At 42.5% G+C, this 20,991-nt stretch overlaps 1 protein-coding gene across 9 annotated transcripts in view; it reads left to right on the forward strand.

The window, feature by feature from the left end:
• Positions 1 to 20,991, forward strand: part of RALGPS1 (Ral GEF with PH domain and SH3 binding motif 1) — a 130,216-nt gene that overhangs the window by 18,126 nt on the left and 91,099 nt on the right. For 5 of the 9 annotated variants that reach the window (XM_074891349.1, XM_074891354.1, XM_074891355.1 and 2 more), the window contains exons 1-2: positions 5,219 to 5,319; positions 9,165 to 9,285. The exons of 1 other annotated variant lie outside the window; for it this stretch is intronic. The gene's annotated coding sequence lies outside the window, so the exon portion shown is untranslated. Of the gene's footprint in view, positions 1 to 5,218; positions 5,320 to 8,459; positions 8,911 to 9,164; positions 9,286 to 17,331; positions 17,742 to 20,991 lie in introns of those variants that run through there. 3 more of the 9 variants (XM_074891350.1, XM_074891351.1, XM_074891352.1) reach the window with 3 other exon arrangements.

Here is a 20,991-nt window from a genome sequence, read left to right on the forward strand (position 1 = left end):
GAGCAACATGCGCATGTAAATTGTGCAACGGCATCTGGATAGTGTGCCCTGTAGCACAAGCGGCACTGTGAGTTATAAAAGTAACTTAAATTGTTAATGAAATAAAACATTTCTTCCTTTAAATTGCATTTTTTTGGGTCCATTTTAAAATTGTATTCTAATGAAAAGCACAAAATTGTAGCACTAGCAAAATTCAAATACACCACTATGGGTAGCAGTAAACCACTGGTGCTGGTCACCGGTCCCTGAATGTAGCGGGGTTTGATCAAGGGCTTTAGAGAAGAGTTGTACTTTTATGAAGGCTCACACTCATGTCCACCATGCAAACTGAGCTTTTTTCTAATTACATAAGAACTATATGCATAGGAGCTAATAACGCTGAGTGGGCACAAGAGATCTCCCGTTCTGCCAAACACCCTAAGTTCTGGCATCAGAAAAAAAGGGTGAAGTAGTATCGGGGAAGATCCATGTGGCAGAGTGCGACAGAAGGCTGGTGAAGGCCGCACAGGGCTGCGTCCGTCCGTGCTGCCGTGCTACTGTGAATCAGAGCCATGTTTCAGAACGACTGTTCGTTCCTGTGTCACTTCCCCAGAAGTCTGGTGCTGCGTAAAACAAAAGACAACAGATGCAGACAGGAGAGGAAAAGATAAAAGAGTTTTGGTCAGAGGGACACGTGTGGTCACCCACAGCAGACTTCTTGGCATTGAAACAAAGGAGGGTTTTGAAGAATGATTTTTTAAGGCAATTTGGCAAGGTTGGTGGAGAATTCATCAGTGTGAGGCAGTATCAGAGAAAGTACAAAGGTGCCTGTTTGAAAACAGCAAGCAGGCAAAGGACAGTGACCCCGGCTAGATGTAAGTGAAATGCAATGATAAGAAAATAGATTCATGGAGGATTAATGGAAAACTCCTTAAAAGTGAAGATACACAATTGCTTTTGGAAGAAAAAACTTAGGAAAACAATGAAGGGATATGAAAGCAACAAGATTAGAAAACTGTGGGTTTAATGAGTCGAAACTTGTCAAGCTAGTCAAATAAAGCTGAAATGATGATGTTACAATCAAATTTTCACACCAGTGAAAGACTGTGATTGTCAGTTCAAGAGCCATTCAGATTCAAGGCTTCACAGCATCTGAATAGTCTTTCTTAAGGTTGGTTTCTCTCCTTTTATAGAGAGGAAAAATCTTCAGATACAAAGACAGGGAGTGCTACGGTGCTCAGATACGAGATGACACAGGTCCGTTGCCTGTGTAAACTGGCTGGGAGCTTCAAAGGACCCCTTCTTCCTGTTTTGGCCACATGAAGATGTGGAAATAAGAGAACTTGTGGTGCTGAACATCAGATTATTTTAAGATTTTAAAAATGTCTCAACTATCAGAATAATTCTGATATTGTTTGCACTTAACACTTAGAAATTACTCAGGTTTTTCTTTAACTCCCTTTTTTTCTAGCTGACCTTACGCTGCATTTTTGCTGCATAGGATTCTGACTTCGTCTGGCTCTATCTAGGGATACACCATTGACCTTGGGGAGTTCACATTTGTTTAAAGTTGCAATCCATGGCAATAATTACAGTGCCACCGTACAGTATGTGTGGTTAAACTTCAACTTATCTTCTTTAGAGTTTGTCCCTAGTAACTTGGAAAATACTTCAGTCTATTTCAGCAGAGCTATCCAATAAAAGAATTGGATTGCATAAATTAAAGTAACTTATTTCCAAAGCCTGAAAAAAGTTTTCTCTAAGTCAGTGTCAAGCAATGCTGACAGACAAGAGCACACCCAAAAAAGTTTGGCTGTTGAGATTAACTAATCGTTCATCATTTTAAATAACAAACAGAACTTCTTGATCCAAGATAACACTAAGCCTGAACTGCTTATCAGAACTACTTTCATTTGGTTCATTTTTCCTAATTTGTACACGGTATAACTTGCTTCCCAAAACCGTGCCTGTAATTTCAGTAGCATAAATATAAGCAGGGAGTTATCTTTTGGTTTATGGGTATCCACCACTCTAAATCTACTCTAGCTATTGTGTATAGATGTTCTTGTAATATGAAGATTTACAGGATTTTGCTTGGCACTGCTATGTGTCTGCTTTGCTGGAAATTACCATTTGTGTAGCAGAGTCAGCAGAAGGAAAGATGTGGCCATTCTCGTGCAAAGCCTTACATGGGGATGGGCTAAATAGCAGAGCATAGTAGAATTAAAAAGCAACTAGAGATTCTGACAGAGGTGCTCTCAAAACCCTTTAAGAGATGCAAAGTTCTGATACCCTGAATGGAATATTAATTCATAATTCAATTAGTGACATTTTCAGTGTCAGTTTGTACTTATTTGCCCAGTGCCAGTGTATCTTGGATGCATCTTGGTGGTTTGCTATTTATAATAATTTATAATCCCCAGTATCAATCCAGGCTGGGAGAGGAGGGGAGCTCCAAGGAGAAGGACTTGGGGGAGTTGGTGGGTGGAAAACTGCCTGTGAGCCAGCAACGTGCGCTGGCAGGCCAGAAAGCCACCCGTGTGCTGGGCTGCACCCAGAGCAGTGTGGGCAGCAGGGTGAGGGGGGGGGATTCTCCCCCTCTGCTCCCTCTCGTGAGATCCCCCTGCAGTGCTGGGTCCAGCTCTGGAGGCAACAGCAGAAGGATGAGGGGTGACGGGTTTAAGCTGACAGAGGGCAGACTTAGGTTGGATCTAAGGAAGAAATTCTTCCCTGTGAGGGTGGGGAGGCCCTGGCACAGGTTGCCCAGAGAAGCTGTGGCTGCCCCCTCCCTGGAAGGGTTCAAGGCGAATTTGGATGAGGCTTTGGGCAACCTGGGCTAGTGGAAGGTGTCCCTTCCCGGGGCAGGGGATGGGACTGGATGGGCTTTAAGGTCCCTTCCAGCCCAAACCACGATGATTCTATGAATGCTCTGAAATACCTCAACTTTTCTCATCTTTGCTGGCACATCTGAATTCGGCATCAAGGGAAAAACAGACTCTGAATACTATGCTATAAAACACCACGGTTAGCAAAGCGGGATATAGAAGACACAGATTTTGTAAAGAGATTAAGGCGGCTAAGGAAAATAATTGATTTAGGTTAAAAAAACCCAGTTCTGTTCAACTGATCTTTGTGTACATGCAGACATGTCCCACATTGTTTAACTTTTCATAAGGCAAACTTATTGGAAACAGCTTGAGGGGAAGCTAGAATAGCCAGTGAGCACGACATAGCAGAGAATTTATTTTCTTTCAGCAATAATTGCACAGGGAAGATGGAGCCTGATCCCATGGCCGCTACATTTCATTAACTATATGAAATAGCATATTACAGTTGTCTTGTGCATGGATTTATGGAAAATTTAAATCAAATATTCAATCAAATGTCACTTGAACTATAGACAGAAACGTTTCCTTAAATTTTGGGGAAATTATATGGCTAATGGCATTGTCTAAAGAGACATTATTTGGCTATTTGCATTTTGCCAATCTTTTCAAATAACTCAGTACAGTACAGCCCTAAATCTTGTCTATGCATTTTTTTCCACCAGAGGGTGCTGGCCAATTTTTTAAAATGTAAGTTACGTAGGGATGATTTAAGGTGCTGTACATAGCAGAAACCTGAAACGGGAACTAAAAAAGACATTTCCATTCTTCATTTATTACGATACCCTCAACAGGAGCAGCTGTAATTCCATTCTCAGCAGGGCAGAGTTTATATCCAGGGTCTCAGATCCTGTTGTAAGGCACAAGACCTGTTTAGGCAGTGGACTTTATCACTTTGCAGTACTTTATGCATCAGTTTGGAAACTCTGACTTAGAACCTCATCATTATTAGGGTAAGAAGTGACTTAGTGTTCAGTTTTTTCTGAATCCTTGTAGAAATACCGGTAACTATATGACTTTTTAAAAAGAGGACTGTAGCCCACGAACTGCTGTTCCAGTGCATGGTGATACAGGACAGAGTGGCAAACATTTTGCCAGAGAATCCTGTACTCTTGCTGTGGTGGGAGATGATGGTAGAAGTTTTAGAACAAAGTCTGTGTAGCTCAGCAGTACCAATAGGATAAACAATAAGGAGTAAATAGTCCATGCCTGTGAAATGATTGGAGATTCATATGAAATTTATTTTAATTCTTCAGCCATTGGAGGGTGGGAATATGTAGGGAAAACGCCTTTCCACATAGTGGCTTTGGCTTTGTTGTGGATATTGGAGCTGTGTCCATCAGTATTCACAAGCAGATCCCAAATCTGTGTTTCAAGTTATTTTTACGGTTTATTCTCAATTTGAGTGTTTCTGTTTCAGAAAGAAAGCTCATGCGTGTTTAACTGGGATGTCTGAAGGTGTTTGAACTGCTCTGGATTTGGCCGTCGTTGAAGACTCGGAGACTGGAAAGACCCCCCCCACCTCTCCCGAATCCCGCAGCCTCTCCCCGGGCTGTTCTCCCCTGTACGAGCCCCGGGCTCGGTCCGGGGGGGTGACAGACACCCCGCAAGTGCCTCCCCCGACCCCCCCCCGCCGAGCGCTGCTTTTAGAGTGGCTTAATACGGAGACAGAGGCCCCTTCCCTCGGCCCCGCGGCTGAGAGCGCGGAGCCCACCGCACGGCGCCCAAAGGGTTAAAGCATTTACCGTGGGGTAAGTTCAAGGGCGCGGAGCGGGGCGGGACGGTTCTCGCTGCCGAGTAGCTCAGGGAGGCCCACGAGGCCCCGTCCCACCGCCCGCGCAGGACGCGGCGCTGCCGGGGGCTGGGGGCGCCGCGACGCCCCGTGACGTGTCGGGAAGATGAGTCGGCGTCCGCGCCGCCCCCAGGGCAGGGCGGGTAAAAGCCCGTTCTCGGCCTCCGCGTCCCCCCGGGGAGCCCGTGGACCCGCGGGGCGTGGCGGAAGGGCGGCGGGAGCCGCGCTGGGGGGGGGGGGGGGGCTGCGGCCCGCCGGGCCCGTCCCGCCGAGGGGCCGCCCCGGCGCCCCCGATCCCGCAGCACCAGCCGGGCCTGGCGGCGGCTCCGCGCCCACGGGAGGGAGGGGGGGGGGGGGGGGGGGGGGGGGGGGGGGGGCGGCGGGGGGGCGGGGCCGTCTGTGCGCACCTGCGGGCGGCGGCGGCGGCTCCTGCGCAGTGCCCGCGCGCGCGCCCGCCCGCCCCGCGCCCATTGGCCAGCGCTGTTCATGCGCAGCGGCGATTGGCCGGCGGGCCCGTCAGTCTGGCGCGCCCCGCCCCTCGGTCCGCCTCGGCCTCGGCCTCGTCGCTGCAGCGGGCGGGGGAGGGGCGCGGCGCGGAGGGCGCCTCCCGCCCGGAGCCGGCGGGTCCCCGCGCCTAGGGGCGGCGGCCGTGTCCCCGGACAGGTGAGAGGCGGAGGGGCTCGGTGGGGCAGGTGGGACCGGGCCGACGCCCCCCCCCCCGCCCCTCCACCTCCCGTCCGCGGGGCGGCCGTGCTCGCCCTGTCCCGCCCCGCCCCGCTGGGCCCGCCCGGCGCAGCCCCCTGCCCGCCGCCGGCGGAGCTCTGCGGCGCCGGGCCCGGCCGGCAGCCACCCCCCTCGCCCCCATTCCCCCCCAGGCCCTCCGGGGGTCAGCGCGGGGCGCAGCCCGCGGGCAGGTGCGTGGGAGGGGTGGGGGGTCCGCTCCTCTCCCCGCGGCCTCCGGGGCCCGGCGGCGCGCGGCGGCCGCGTAACGTTCTCGCGCCGGGCCGGGCCGCGCCGCCGCCTCCGCGCTCCCTCCGCGCGGCGATTTCGGGGAGCGGTTGGGTCCGCGCGGCGCGGAGGGGGCGCGGGGGGGGTCGCCGCGCCTTTGGAGACTCGGCCCCGGGGGGGGGCAGGTGGAACCACCTGCCCTTGGCAGCGTCCCCCCGCACTGAGGGCGTCAGTGGGAAGCGCTGCCCATCGCGTGAGTTGCGCTGCGCGGAAGCTGTTCAGCGGCCTTTGGCGGCCGAGATCTGTTCTCAGTTCACGTAATTTCTGGTCTGGCTTCAACACGTCCGAGGTGTTGGTGTGCGGTGGAGAGGGAACTGATGTTGAACTTGGCCGCAGAACCGAGCACGCCTGCTGTCTGGAGTCTGTTGTTCTGAACCCGAGAAGATGGAACACACAGGGTCTCTTGTCTTACTTACCATTGAAAAAAAATTAAATCTGGGTTGTCCCTCTTACCATGTGGAAAGATACTCCTTGCCTTAAAGACCTTCTCATGGAACGTAGCGATCTGTGCCTTTGATGTCCAACAGGTGCTTCTAGAGTCCAGTTTGTTTTCGTGTTGAATGTTTCACAGACTGTAGCTCGGACTGAAATGATTCATGTCAGGAAAACACGCAGCTTTTAGAATAAGGAATTTCTCTTGTCACAGAATAATGTAAGTTGGGAGGAATCTCCACAGATAATCTAGTCCAAATCCCTGCTCAAAGCAGGGTTAGTTTAGAGCAGGTTGTTCAGTGTCCCCCTGTGTTTCGAATTTTGAGATTCCATAAGCTCTCTGGGCAACTTATTCCAATGCCTAAGCATTTTCATTGTGAATATTTTTTTCCTGATATGTGATTGGGATTCAGCTTCCTGTGACTTGTCTCTGTTGCCTCTTGTCTCTTCACGTTTTTGCCTTGGAGGAAAGTCTGGTTCTGGCTAACCTGTAATTTCCCATTAGGCAGTTAAAGCCAGCAGCAAGACCAGTCCTTAGCATAGTCCTTTTAAGATTAACAAACCCAGTTCTCTCAGCCTCTCCTCTGGCATCTGAGCTGGCTGTCTCATTTTTTTGTCAATTAAAGCCTAACTTTCAGCTCACCTTTGTCATATATATTCTGTTTCCTGAGCAATATGCTAGATACAGTCTTCGATCCAGATTTGTTTCCTGAAACTACATCAGGATGGCTTTCTGGAAGAGTCTCTTATTTTGGACAGACAAACAAAAGTTTAATATTACTTTAATATCTTTGGGTTTATCTTCTAAAATGCCATCTTGAAATGATAGAAAATGAACAGCAGAAAGGTTTAAATATTTTTTTTTGAATACCAGTTAGTGTTTTCAGATTTTAAATGTTGGATAAAATATTCTGCAACTGGTATATGAATGTAGCTTCCACTTTTGTGTTTTAGCAAAGCATAGCTGATCCTTTACCAAAGGAAAAAAGACTGTTTAAATAACACAGTTAAATTACAGTGCTTTCAATGATTTCCTTTTATGACTACATCTGTTGATTTTCTAAGCAGTCAGTAATAGATATTCAGAAGTATCACATCTCCTAAGTACAAGAATTTTTAAATAAGGAAGTAAACTAGTTTAAGTATTTTTTTTAAAAAAAAAGGTGTGTTTTCTCATGTTTGGATCTGAAAGCAATTTCCTATTTTGCAGAAATTTCTCTGCAATAAACATTCAGATACCCTCTTATGGGAGACGCACCAAAGACATTGAGGAAGATGGAAGGTTAATGGAAGTTTTAATAGTTGCTTTAGCAAGTAATATGAAATGTAAAGTTTTAGCACTACTTTACAGTTACCTAGGATGTGGTTTGGGATTATCTATTTTTCATAGGTGCTTTCTGGTTCCTGTCATTCCTTCATATACATGCTCGTAAATGTTTTCCTTGGCTCAAAGCTTTTCCTTAACTATAGTGGATAAATGGATTATTGTAAAAAACTATTTTTACTGGATTCGTTGTGTGAAACACATACTTCAGCTTGAGTGAACATTGGTCTCTTTAAAAGTTGTTCAGTTAATTTGTGCTGAGGTGCAGAGGTCGTCTTTGATTCAGGGTGCCAAATATTGATGAATTTTTTCCAACAAGAGGCTCTTTTCCCTGTTTGTTAATGTTTTCATGGACTTCTGTTTGTTGACATCAGGTGGCATGTGTATCTGTTCTTGAGAAATTTTTCTGTCTGCCCGATTGGTGTCTGTCTTCCACACCAAATGACCTTTGGCTATTAGCAGCATGCAGGAGGTGGAGAAACAGGAGGAATTAATGCTGCCGAATTGAAAAGTTCAGATGTGCTCGAGGCTGCCAGCACAGAGTTTGCCAAGGCGATTTTTTTCAGATGTATCAAATTTTTACTTGGAAAGTTAGTTTTCAAAGCTATTGAGAGTGAAAGAAGTAGACAGAATAGAGCAGACATGGAGACACACACAGAACAGCTTAATTGCGAGGGAGCAAATCTGATTGACAAAGCTGAGATGGGACCTGAACAAACATTACATCTGTAATTTTGGTTGAAAAGCTTGAATGGATGCTAACTCGCTTGTAACTTGTCATTTTGATTCTTTTATGAACTAGGATCGGTTTGCTTGTGCAGGGAGTGCCTGCTGTATGTATACTTGGAGTTTGGATGGGTTTTAAGGGTATGAAGAATACTGCTATTCCAGCAAAAGATAGCTCTCTTTGATGCCAGTAGGAATTGCATGTATTTAAAGACTAGAAGATACAAGTTTCTGTAAGTGGAGGTTCCTTGCTGCAGAAGAAGAGAGGCTGTAGTAGAGGCACAGTAGTAACACCATGCCATCTGCAGCGATTTTGGGCTTTATCAAAGCAACATGGGCTTTAATGGGATTTTCCAGTCAGTTTCCACATGAAAGTATCTCTCTTTTGAGATGATTTTCTTCTCATTTGATGTATAATTTTCTTAAACATCAGCTGTTATAAAAGTTGATACAAGGCAAAAGAGGAGGAAAGGGAAGGACTATGTCTAAATATCACCAAAGTCAGTTACCTAAACACTGTTTTCTCAGGTTTGTTGCTCATCATGTTTGATGGAAGAGCTGCAGCTGAATTTGCTGATACCAAGGAAGAATGATTGTATTTGTTTTTGTGTGCATTCTGCTTAGTTAACTCTTGAGGAAAACAAAGTGAGAATGAGTATCATTTACCATTCCTGAAGCACCTTGAAGGACGTGATTAAAACCAATAAGCAAACCCATCTTAGCTTGGACCTTGTGTTCATTGACAGAGTAAGGAAGAGTTACAGGTACACCTTTGGAGAATATTTAGTTATGAAATTTCTAGTATTCTTCCCTCTGCGATGTATTCTTTAGTTCTTTTGAGTTTGGGAATTTGTCGCATGCCGGTGAAACTAGAATGGGGAACTAGCCATCAAAGCTGGGAGGGAGAGCTAAGAATAAAAATACCAGAGTGCACGTTTTGGGCAAGGAATACACGGTTTGAGAAGAACTGAGTTATATAATAAATGTCACCATAATCCTGTTTCCTGTTAACTTACAGGAATGTCATGCTTTTAAACAAGAGATAAACCTGCTGAATAGCCAGAGCTAGACCAAACAATGGATTGATGAAGGTGTGCAGCAAAATGGGTTGAGTGGGTGCAGAACTACCTTATTCCGCTGTAAGTATGGTTTTGGCTGTAAGCTGATTTTGGCTGGGATAGAGTTAATTTCCTTCATAGTAGCTAGTATGGGACTATGGAGTTTGTGTTCATGTTTCATTTATGTGAAGTATTGCCCGTTAACATAGGGTAACTATGTTGTTGCTTGATTTTTTTTTTTTTTTTTTTTTTTCCAGGTGCTAACAGGCAGCCTCCATGAGCTGCTTTTGTAAGGGTGACTCGTGCAGAGTATCACCTGCATGTAGTCTGGATTACGATAAAGTAATGTAATGCATCACAGCAAAACTCCCCAACTGCGTTATGGGGAAGCAGTGGCCACTGAAATAGCAGTCCAGTGTTCTTTCACTGTTCCAGGAAAGTAAGACTGGCAGTTCAAGGACATTGCTTCTAAGAAGTGCCAGTGGGAGGCTAGATTGGAAAATCTGGTCTGATAGCCTGCTTGAATGGACGTGTGTGTTACAGTCAGGGTGCCTTCACACGATGTCTGTTGTAATGGGGATTGCTTCCAGACCAATTCATTTTAAACTAGTCTTCTGAGACGCAGGGGGCGGGTCTCTGTGCTAAATTTACCATCAAAATCTAGAGGAAGCCTGAGACGATTGAAGCTGGAAGTCTGATGCTCTTGAGAAGTGTCTTAGCTAACTGAATAATCCATTCTGGGACCTGTATGCATAAAGCATTCAGATTCTTGCACCCAGCACTTTAAAATTTCGGAATGCACATTTGTATTACAATTGCGTTGAATTAGTTTTCAGTTTAGCATATTGATAGCTGATGACTTAATCTCGCTTTCAAAGTTGACATTATGACTGTGAAGGCATTAAAGGATTTCTTTATCCAAAAGCTTAAGATATGATACTTTCTTTTAACCTCAGCAGGGTCCAAGACGTGGCTCTGTTGCATCAATACTTCCTCCCTCCTATAAACACACATCTTCACAGCTGAGGAGGTGGCTTTTTTCTCCCATATCTGCTACTGCCCAGAAAAGCTGCTAGTACTGCACACCTGCTAGTGCACCTGAAAGCCAGTTTGAAGAGGATGGAGCTTTGCTCAACTTGATGTGTGTTCTCTGAACAGTGTATATATATCTATGTGACTTGTAAATGGCCAACCATATTGCATTCAGTGAACTTTTTTACATGGTCATATTCTCACATAAGTAATTCTCTTGTTGATTTTTCTGTCCTTCAGGATCTGATTTTGGCAGGTTTCTACAAACCTTGAGTTTTCTATATAAATTCTTTCCCTTCTTGTGTGTTTCCTAGTCCCTGTCTGTACATACTCTTGGCTTATTTTCCTGACTTCAGATCCTCTCATGCATAAGAAAGTACATGTACAAATAACTCCTGTCACATACCTTCTTGTGTAGATGTTTTGCAGTTTCTGTTGTGTGGTTCTGGTTTTCCTTCCTCCTTCTGTCATCTGTCTCTTCAATAGGTGGTTCATTCCTAGGTCCTGGGATTTAAAGATGAATACAGGAATGTTTGACTCATTCCTGTAAATCTGCAGACAAGGAACACCATCATCCATCCTTTGTGTGCTAGACTTTAGTGTCTCTGAGAGCTTTTTTTGGGTATTGACTGTTAGACCTTATTGGAAGCAGAACCCACTCTTGCGGTGGCTGTAAGCCCTGTAACCAGTAACCGAGCTGCTCCTATGCCTATCTTTTTCCTAAGCTCTCTGTTTGCAGGAGCCTCAGATTTATGGTTGGCTTCTGGAACGTGTTGACTGAAATAAGTAGACATTTACACTGTGTAGTCTTTATTGTACTTAAATACTCTCAAAATAATAAACATCTTTGTACCTCAGTTTCTACATCATTTGTGATCTGTGTTTAGATTTACATTGGGATTCTAACAGTTAAACTCTTGAGTCATCTAATCTTTCCAGGGCTAATTCTGTTCCTTCTTGCCTTTCCCCACCCCCAAAGTGAGTGAGTGCTCCTCTAATTGAACTGTGGTCCCCTTTGTCAAGGATACTCGGAATAAGCTTCATCAAGCGCTCAAAAGTCCATCACCCAACAGTTTTCTAGTGAGTCCAGCAAAGAGCTGTGAAGATGATGAAGGGACTGAAGCATCTTTCGTATGAGGAGAGGCTGAGAGCTGAGGCTGCACAGCCTGGAAAAGAGAATGCTCAGGGAAGGATGTCACCAATGTATAAATACCTGATGAGGGGATGGAGCCAGGATCTTCAGTGGTACCCAGTGAATGGAAGAGGCAATAGGCACAAATTAGAATAGATAGAGTACATGGAACGTACATGGAAGACACATGGAATTCCACCTCAACACAAGAAAACGCTTACTTACTGTGAGAATGATCAAGCACTGGAACTGGTTGCTCAGAGAAGGTGCATCATCCATGGAGATAATCAAAACCCAACTGGATGTGGTCCTGGGCAAGCTGCCCTGCTTGAGCAGGGGCATTGGACTATATAACCTCAGGATGGCCCTTCAGCCTCAGCGGTTCTGTAAAAAGATAGTTATTAAGGTTGTGGGTATTACAGAGCCTGAGAGACAGCAGGCTTTCTGAACTAACTTTCTGCAGGTGAAGCAGAAGGAATATGGCAGTAGTTGTGGTGAGTAACACTTTCTGCTAAAGAGGGAGCATTTATCACAGTCCTACATGAACATCCTGACCATTGGAGTATAGGTTAAATCACGGGCAAGGTATAGTAATGGGAATCATTGCCTCCTACACTGCAAATCCCTTCCAAAATATTTGCCTTTTCAGCCTAAATGACTTGGCAAAATTAGTACAAGTATGAAACTAGTTTGGAGTGATGGAAACTGTGAGGGATAAATGATTGTCTAGTCCTGAGTAAATTCTGTTCTTCAGGAGTTAGGACGGTGCAATCTGGCCTTGTCTTCTAAATGACTTCACATCAACCAAATTGTGACACTTTCTCTGTATTTATTTCCATTATTTTTCTAAGGGATGCTGTAAAATAGGTTTTCAGAGTAATTGCGTAAAACCCCTAAAACCTAGAAAGCACTTTTTCCCATTTTCATTTTGTAATCTATCAAAGATGAGTACCTATTCTTTTCTGAGTTATGATTGCATATTAAAACAAAAGATTTAAGACATTTTGAAAACAGGCCTGTAATAAGTTAAGATTCACTGCCACCTAGTGGAACATTGAAAATTTTAAAGTGTTCTAAAACTCGATTAAATAAGCTTTGGAGAAGATAGTCCACATGTTTTTATGGTTGACACAGAGATTCCAAGTGGCAGCAAAGGATACTAGATTTCTTTTTTGGAGTAGCTTATAGTCATTATTCTTCACTTAAGAAGTGCAACTTTTTTATTCCCCATTTATGGTGGAACATGTGAGATACTCCTGCTGATTTCTAACGTTTGAATACAAAACCAGCTTATTATTAATGAAACACTTGGAAACTACAAAGGCTGTTATACTTTTGTGGCAAATATTGTAAATACTAGTCCTTACTAGTTCCTCTAGTAATATGTAATAGTTCCTTACTAGTAAGTTCAACTTACTAGTTCCTCTCTGTAATATGTTGTTTATATACTATTTCAAGATATGTTAATGGTGTTTTGTGTGACAGGCAGGGTGTCTTCTAATCTTGAGGCTGGTACTAAATATGAAACTTCACCTAGTTTTCCTGAGAAATTTATATCAACACACTGTTTGAGTAGAAATTACTGCTTTAGTTGAGAGGCATTTTTGTCAGTTTCATGATGAAAATGGAAAGCTGGGTTTGCAGAACCAGAAAATACATTCCAGATGCCAAAAACTTACCACAATGCAGCTTTTATCTAACATGGGGAGGAGTATCTGCAGCACTGATGTGGGAGTGTCAGATCAGTCGAGCTAAAGGAGAGCTGTAGTCGCCTTGCCATTTCCCAGCAAATCTGCACTTGTATGACAGATGAACAACCTGGTTACTTACAGCTGTTCACTGCAGAGTCTGGACTTGGCTGGGGTGATTTCATTTTGTCAGTGCTGGTGGAACTTGCCAAGTATGGTTGTGTGCTACACTTAGTAGTTTCTGTTGCTCAAGAAAGTGATTTTCAGCTTTTGTTGATATGTGTCCTTTATTAATTAATAGATCATGAAAACAAGAGAGGACTCTGGTGGTAATCACTGGGGTCTTCTGTATTGTATGTCATAAGACTTCCTTGAATTCTCATTCGGTCTTCTTGTGGAGGGTTGTTTTGCTTTTTTATTTAAATAAATAAATAAATTCAGCCTTGATGTAAAGACTTCCGACATGGGTAAAATTCCACAGCCTGTGCAGAGTTCTTCAAATGATTTCTTAATACCAGAAACCTTCACTGTATTTCTTAAGTTTTTAGGTATCCAGAGTGAGATCTTTCTACTATCTTTACTTAGTAGAATGCCACTTTATTATGTTTCTTTTGCTTATGCAAGTGGTGTTGATCATATCATTACTTTACTTCTTGGTGCAGTAAATGATGGTAGAGAGAGGAGAACCCCGAATAGTTACCTTGTAAATATAATGAATGGTCATTAGAGTGAACTCGATTATCAGTGGATATAGTAAAGTTATGGGGCATAATCAGGATAAAAATAGCATCACACATTCAGACCTGCATTGTCAGCTTCCTGCTTTTCCATGGTTCTAGCAACTAAGAATCCTGTGAGATATTTAATAATTTTGAAATAAATTTTGACAGTTTAGGAGCATTATGAAGAGCCTTTTCGTTATCAGATTGTGCATGCAGCTCTTAAACTGTAAGACTTTGCGTTCATTACAATTTTGAAAAAGAAGAACTTATTCAGCTTGTAGAATGTCAGCTTACCTTTGTTCTGTAGTGATTGTCACAGATTTCTTTGTATCTGGGTTGCCCTATAACTAAGTTATTTGGAAAATCCAGGATTTGAACTGCTGTAGGGCAACCTGGCTATGACAAAGGAATCTCTGGCAGTCTACTACTGTAACATGAGACTAGTCAAGTAGACCATATCATAAAAGCATGACCTGAGCTCCAGATGTTTTTACCTGCTTTTAGGTATAGTTCAAATCAGTTGTGTATTCGTAAAACTCAAAGAGTTTGGGAACTGGATTCTGAAGTTGTTTCTTAAACTCATCACAGCAGCTGCTTCCCTCCCAATGTTAGAACTCATTTGAGCATATGTGCGCTAGAAAGGTGGAAGTAGGAGAGTTGAGACAATTTTGGTAAGAGAGAGCAACTTTGAATCTGCTTTTTCGTGAGTTGGACTTGATTCATTGGCAGCTATTGGGCGGTGCTGCAAGAATCTGTTTTTATGCCTGTTTGCTCAGATATTGAAGAATATCTATTTACTTCAGTGATTTCAGTTTGTGGTCAGCTAAATTAGTGGGATTAACATGTAGTTGATCCACAGCCCTTTAGTAATATTTTAGTGGTTTTGGTTAAAATCCTGTTTCAATCTGTTGGAGTTGGCAGGTCCAGTGATCCTAAATTGGGGACACACTTTGCTAGTTCTGCTCAAGTTCTGTATTTGTGCTGGTAGTGTAACAGTGACTGGTATAAATCTCTGCACTAAACCGTGGAGTGCTGTTTCCCTTCAGGAGGAGTATTGTCACTGGATCTTGTCACAGGCCAATACAGGGATTTATATACTAAATGATAAATATTATTTCTATTACATTTTCATTATTATTTATTAACTATAAGAAGAAGTTTCTCAGAAAAGAATGTGCTGAGACTAGTAAATTGTTTGCGGTGTATTTTATCCATAGGTGGTACTGTTGCCTAAAGCATAATGAAATCTATTAGGGACTTGCTGGTGAAACGATACTGACAAGACACAAGGCAGTTTTCACTTAGGAGGATCTTTAGTCCTGGCTATTTAATCTTCTCTAGCCTAATTGTTTTTTACGTACTAAATTGTTAGTAGGCAATTATTTTTTAAACCCAGGCTTTTGAATACTTCAGAATTTTTCATATTGTACAATATGGCCACCAAGGTCTAATGTTGAATTATTTCAGAAGGACTTTTAAATGGAAAGAGCTTTTTCATATAAAGCATTGTGACTAGACAGTTCAACTGTCCAGTCTCTCATGTGCGTTTATGCATTGTATCTCATGAAGGGGCTCAGAATGGCCTACAAAAGATTGCTATTGTCTGAAGGAAGTGGGGTTCACATGGATCATTTCTGCCTTTACTATAGGAGATGTGGTCCTTTTCCTCTCCACATTGCAGAAATCATCTGTGAGGGGATGAGAAATGGGGTTTGAGAGGTGATACTTGGCTGGACGGGGGCACTCAGAAAAGTGAAGATATGTGGTGTTTGAATGTACTAAACTTTTGGGAGTGGATGCTGTCAGGAATAAAATGGTTTTACACCCATGTTGCTCAGTGCTTCTGAGGTTTGTGCATTAACTTTTCCCTAGGTTAGCAGGTATCCACACAGCACTCAGCAGAGGCTTCTTTGAACGATGTAAACAAATTCTTCTCTAGCAATCCTTCCAGACTGGCTTGCTCTGTCACTGCAATGACAAAACAGCTGTAAATTGCTCAGACTCAAAAGGATTTTGAACATTTACTTTTTTTTCCTGTTTTTAATACTAAAATGATGATACTAAACAAAAGAAGCTTAGTGAGGGGGGGGAAAAGGTATGTAAATATCTAGACATGGAGAACATGCAATGCATGGTTTTAGATACTTTGATGCTAATTGCTTTTTTCCTCTTTGTTTAGCAATAACACAAAAAGATGGGACTTCTTCCCCTTACGAGCCTCTGGGCTGAAACTGGATGTGATGTAGATGGTGATACAAGTTTCACATCAGTGGCTGAATGCAAGCACAGGGGCACAAGTATAACCACATTATTGTTTCATCCTGTTTTCATAATACAGTCCCATTTTCCTCTTCTAATACGTTAACTGTGCTAACATATTCTCATTTGTACTTTACGCCCACAGCATCTGAATATGACTTTGTTCATGGTTCATCAAGGAAAGACACATTCTAATGGTGAACATCTGGAGGGATAGTTTTGGAATGAAGAAAGAGGAAAATGAGTGCAATGGTGAAAAACAATTCAGAATTGAATATGGAGCTCTATATGGTGTATTGTAAACGTGTCCTTGGGTTGTGGCAATTGCCAATGAAGTGGAACGTATATTGTTGATTTTGCTGGAGGTAGAAAGCAAGATTCGCTCAGTATTCTTCATTCCCTTATCTTGGTCGATGAGAGCTAACCGTTCTGATGTTTGATACCAAATTCTGGAAGGCATGTCCTCTGAAAAGTGGCTGAGGACTTTGGGTTCATCTTGTTTGGAGAAAAGGAGGCTGCGGGGCGACCTCATTGCTTTCTAGAGCTTCCTGAGGAGAGGATGTGGAGAGGGAGGTGCTGAGCTCTTCTCCCTGGTGTCCAGGGACAGGACACATGGGAACAGCTCAACGCTGAGTTGAGGGAGATTCAGACTAGATATTAGGAAACATTTCTTTATTGAGAGGTTGGTAAAACCCTGGAACAAGCTTCCTAGAGAGGTGGTCGATGCCCCATGCCTGGCAGTGTTTAATAGGCATTTGGACAACACCCTTAATACCATGCTTTAACTTTTGGTCAGCCCTGAAGTGGTCAGTTGGACAAGATGATCATTGTAGGTCCCTTCCAACTGGAGCTGTTCTATTCTAAATTTATTTATTTAAAGAAGAAACCCAACTGGTAACTTTGTTGGTTCCAACCAAGTTTCTTAGTGCCCAGATGGGGCCCTAGTGCTGTTCAGTTGTCTTGACTGAAGCAGTTGTGCAGCTGATTTAAGCTTAAGAACAGTTATCTTTTGGTAGAATAGCGAAGTATGTTTTCTTAAAAGCATGCTGCAGCTGTCAGCTCATGAGTCAGTGATATTAGGAAAACCATAATGAACTAATTAAAGTAGTAAGTAAATGGGGTTTGAAATCAGCTAAGACAGTTAACTTTTGGAGCTCGGAATGGCCGTACCAGGTCTGATCAAAAGCCTGTCTAGCTCACTGTTTTTTCCTCCAGTAAGAACAATGATCATCAGTGGTTGCTTACATGGTTAATCTTGTATTTGCTGAGAGCAGTGTGAACAGTTAGTAACTTCCCCAGGTTGCTCTGCTAGCATTCAGAAACTAAAACACAGAGACTTGGCCAGAGGTGATATCTGTGCTTAAGAGTCTTTTAGTGACTTTCCTGTGAGTTAGATAACTAGTAATGAGAATGAACTTACGGTCATTGTAACTGGAGTATATGCATATTACTAATAGCAATGCAAAATTTGCATTTCTGCTTTGCAGAGAATGTCACTCTGTGCCATAGATGGCAAAATTTGACAAATGCTGGTGTAATAATGGCTACAGGGATTACTTGTGTGCTCAGTTTTGATGGTGGTGTTTTTGTTTTTGTTTTTTCCAGTTTAGTTGTTCTTGCAGTGTCTTCACTTTTGCTTCAGAGAGAACTACATATCTAAATGGGTTTTTTAAGTTGGCAGAGAGGAACAGACAATCTCTGGTGGTATGTATGTTTGCATCCTGATTTATCCACCTTGCTTCTGGCAATCTGTGAGTGAGCTCTGCTGCAATGTGTCTGTGAACCTGCTGTACAAACAGATAAGGTGTTTTGTTTTTTTAACACCATTTGTATAATGCATCATTTTAATGATTAACCTGAGCAAGTTGAAAGAATTTTTAAGAAACAAAAGCTTATGAAAAGAAATTATATGTCATTTTAGTGACTTTTTACCTTTTATTGCCAACATATTGGACCTTTGATAATTTTCAGAATTTCAAAAATTTCTTTTTAATCTTGTTGGAGTGAATTATTGCAGGTATGGGGCAGTAGCTTTTCTACTGATTATTTTTAATATCTTTCTGTATGCAGTCTGACAGCCTTTTGTTACAGTAGACTTAGTAGCTCCACCGTTACTTAATTTGCAGAGTAATACCTTCTGTGATAGCAGGTGTGGAAATACTTCAAATGACCAGGTGATTTCAGAAGAATAAAAACTCCTCCTTGGATTTGACTTAAAAGGATAATTGCTCCTTATGACTTTCCTCAAGGCAGCAAAACAAATGGGTGTGTAGAGAAGTATTTTTTCATAAGAGATGTGAATCTTGGAGAAACCTATGCACACAGGAAAAAGCAGTGCATTTTTAATGCTTCTGTTACACTTGAAACATTTTTGGGGAAATTTCTGGTTTGGTCCTTTTTAGAATGAAAGTACCTAACCTTGCAAGCTTTTTCTATGTACTGAATGTTGAAAGGCAGAAGTATGTTAGTGCTTTTGGTTTCAGATATTAAAGCACTTTTGTCTCTTCTTGGTTTAGTGAATGTTAAAACTTGGAGTAAAACTGAGCTTGGACGGGACACAAGGTCACATATGGGATTTTTCTTTCCCCTCTCAGAGCATTTTTGAGCCCCCGCACACTGGAAAGCCCAGTCAGAAAGGCGGAGAAGGAGGAGACGAGAATATTTTTGTGGCCTTGATGTAAATGCCACGTTTTAAAGAAATTACATCATTAAAATTGCTTTCCACTTCAGTATCTCTAAGGACTATTAACAGGAGCAACTCCAGACCTAGAAATGCTTTGTAGACTGTTAGTGCTCAAAATATGAGTTAATTTTATCAGGACACAAGATAAAGGAAATTGCTTCGTGACTGGTTTCAGTGAGGAGATTCTGGCATTGTCTGAAACCCAGTTACTGATTTGTTTCCTGCATGCCCATGAGATTGAGGGGGGAGGAGTTGTTTGTCATGTAAGGCCTTGTGGGGATGACAGGTGGGGTGAAGACCTCATCTTTCTCAAGGGAGTAAAATAAGAGGTTGTTTTTATTCTCAGCTGCTTGCTTTTCCAGTGTTTTCCTGTTTGTGTGGTCAGAGTGTTGTGGGAAAGGGTGAGGACACAAAGGGAGATGTGGCAGTAGCCCTACTTGCATATTTGAGTTTTGCTAAGAGAACGTGTACAGGAGTTCCTGGCAGCGACTGCCACAGGGTTGATCTGTGTGTGCATGGGGAATGGTGAAACAGCCGTGCTGCTTGTTTTCTCAATTTAAAGCACATCAGAGCTTGAGCTGACTTGGTAATTCTGTGAGCAGTTCTTGGTTTTCGTGTGTGCAGACACTTATGCACATGCAGAGACACACATGAATAGTTCTGCTCTTAGTAAGTATCTATATCTGAAAAATTTTTGCTAGATGTCTGCTAGCAGCATGCTTAAAGCGTGTGTCAACTTTCTGCAACACTGCCAGTTCTTTGCGCAGTGAAACAGGGGTATATGGTGTCTGTATTTAGCATGTTCCTAGCAGCCGGTTTAGGTTTAATAATTAGAAATAGTCAGGTACTTTAGTTTTCACCCCACAGGCTTAATACTGATTATTTGCTTTGGGAGGAAAAGTTCTTCTTTCTTTTGAGGCAGGTGTTTGGATTCAGCAGTCTCTTCTGCGCAATCCTGTGGGTCTGGACTGTGTTAGCTTTTCTTATGCCCATCCTAACAAGCTTTCATGGAAGGTTCCATCTGGATTCTCAGATCTGAATCTTGCAAAGCTTCACTTACCTGACAGAGAGAGAGGCAGATCCTGTGCTGAGACCTTCTCTATAAACAGTGTTAGCAGTGGATCGTGTTAGGTTTGTGAACATCCATGGCTGTCCCCTGGGCACTTAATCAACCATTTCATTGTAGTCCTAAGAGTCTGTTAACATACCCCTGTAAGATTGTTCATGATGTCAGAGTAGTCTTAGATTTGAGATTATGTGGAATTTCCCTCATGATTCAGTGAACATAAACTTCAAACATATCCAAATATATCATTATGACGTATTAGCTGACAAAATTTTCAGTGATTAAGATAAGACCATAACATGTTATGTTGAAATTTTAACTGACAGACTTTGTCAGGTACCACGTCATTGTGCTAATTGTCGTTGGACCATTAATGAAAGGGCAGCATTAACCTGTTAATGTGGTGGTTAGAATGGATGCCCAAAATGCACCAAATAGAGTATCTCTGTGAAGCCTGGTTTTGCTGTTTGAGAGTAGAATTTGAATTTTGGCTTTTACTTCATTCCAGATAGGTACAGAGAATGCTTGTCTACAGACAGTATCTTCTATAGGAACAATGAATTAAATCTTTAAGTTTTGCAGCAATAATCAGAGGTCCAGTGTGAGAGAGGGAACAGACATCCATTGGTGACAATTTTTTAAGTGACATGAAAAAGCCTTCTGAGTGATTTTGTGAATTAGCCAATCTTATGGTCAAATTTTGCTTGCTGTGTAGATTTGAAATAAAATTGCTTAGGATTCCCTTTGCTTTCCTTTATATAAAATTTTGACCAAAAGGAGTATTTTTGTGCCTGGAAGTATCTTGTCATTGGGAAAGTGATTTTACTTAAATGTGTATGTAATTCTTTTATGAGTACCCTTGCTATCTGAATTAAGTCTGTAATCATTTCAGTTGTTCTCATTTTAGTTATGCCTATTTAAATACAAATTTTATTTTTTCTGAATGAGATGCAACTTAATTAGATCTGTAGAATTATATCTCAACCCATGTCCTTATGGTGCGTATCCTTTCGTGTATAACAATTAACATATATCCAAGAAGAGGTAGTTTGATTTCCTGGTATCATGGAGGGAAATATTTATAAATACTTAATACTTACCTTTGTTCAATGCTCAGAAATATGCTGTCTTGTATTTATTTATGTTTTATTTCAAGATTGATGGCTCCTTTAGATATGAGTACTACTGTTGTGTTCAATGACTTT

The sequence above is a fragment of the Strix uralensis genome, chromosome 21 (genome assembly GCF_047716275.1).
Source record: "Strix uralensis isolate ZFMK-TIS-50842 chromosome 21, bStrUra1, whole genome shotgun sequence".
NCBI lineage: Eukaryota > Metazoa > Chordata > Aves > Strigiformes > Strigidae > Strix > Strix uralensis.